The sequence below is a fragment of the Pipistrellus hanaki genome, assembly GCF_964339955.1.
Source record: "Pipistrellus hanaki genome assembly, chromosome: 16".
NCBI lineage: Eukaryota > Metazoa > Chordata > Mammalia > Chiroptera > Vespertilionidae > Pipistrellus > Pipistrellus hanaki.
The window spans coordinates 34,471,597-34,472,944 of NC_140518.1; positions in this window are offsets into that span (position 1 = coordinate 34,471,597).

Sequence of the window (1,348 nt, forward strand, 5' to 3'; positions counted from 1 at the left end):
GTGTGTGTGGGGGGGGGCGTTGTGGGAGGAGAGGGGTGCCCTGTGGGTGTTTACCTGAGTCCCAGTATGTGTCAGCATGTCCCCTTGGGAAAATTGGAACCCTCAGTGGCCCTGACCACTCTCTAACAGGCTGAGGCCTCATAGGATGATCGTGTGGGGGGAGCAGAGAGCAGGCCGAGTGCCTGAGGGATCTTCCAGAGAGAGCAGCAGGGCTGCTGGCAGGGGCCTCGGATGCCAGGCTGAGCACTGTTGGGAGCACAGGGTTCTGAGTGGGCTGGGTAAGCTCAGGTGAGCACCAGGATCACGTGGCAGCTGGTGAGAGGGTGCGTGGAGAGCTGAGGACCAAGGCCAGGAGACCGGTGAGGCAGTGAGGGGTGGTGGGTTGCCCCAAGTGGAGGGGCTGCAGCGGTGGGGAGCAAGTGTGTATGAGAACCCACTCATCGGTCCTAGCGGTGGGGAATTTCTGCCTCGCCTCCAGCACCCTCCTGGAGAGACCTTCCCAGGATGCCCGGGGAGCGGGCAGAAGCAGCTCTGGCCTCCCTCTCTCCGATGGAAAAGCCGGTCCTCACGCCAGGCAGCCTCTGGCACGGTCTCCCTCTGCTTGGCGCTCCACAGATGGGCAAACACGCGGGCTGTGCCGAACCCGCGGCCCCTGAGGCTGGTTCCGGGCAGCCCCGGGGCAGGACGTCCTGTTTTCCTTTGCAGGGTCTCCGAGTGCCCACGCTTTGCCAGGCACTGTCAGACGCTTGGCACGGGACTTCGTTTAACCTCAGAGAACCCCGAGGAGGCGCTATTATCCGCTTTCGATCGATAAGGAAACTGAGACTCCTCCAACGACTTGCCGAGGTCACAGGACGATTAAATGGCAGAGCTGGATCCAAGTTCAAGGCTGCCTGACCTCAGCGATGACTCTTCTCATCGTGGCCGTGAGGGCCCTGGGATCGGCAGGAAGCTGTGGGGTTCAAAAACCCCAGGCCCGGGCCCAAGGCTAAGGGGACACAGGGAGGACACAGGGCCCGCGTCACAGGGCTCCGGTAAGGCTCCACAGGGACCCCGGCCACACGGGGAGCAGACAGCCCCCGAGGACCAGACCCCAGCACCCTGGGCCCCTGTGAAACAGGCCGGTGCTGCATGGGCAGCCCATCGGCTCCCAAACACCCTGCTGCTCCAAGCAGGAGCCACAGGACTTGCTCAGCAGCCTGAGCCAATCCTGCCCCCCTCCCTCCCTCTCATTCCCCCCAGAGCTCCTCCCACCGCGGTCCTGCTCAGACCTTCCCAGAAATGCAAGCACAGCCAGCTGGCGAGAACACACACCCAGAGGCACAGAATATACACGCAAAGTGCTGTC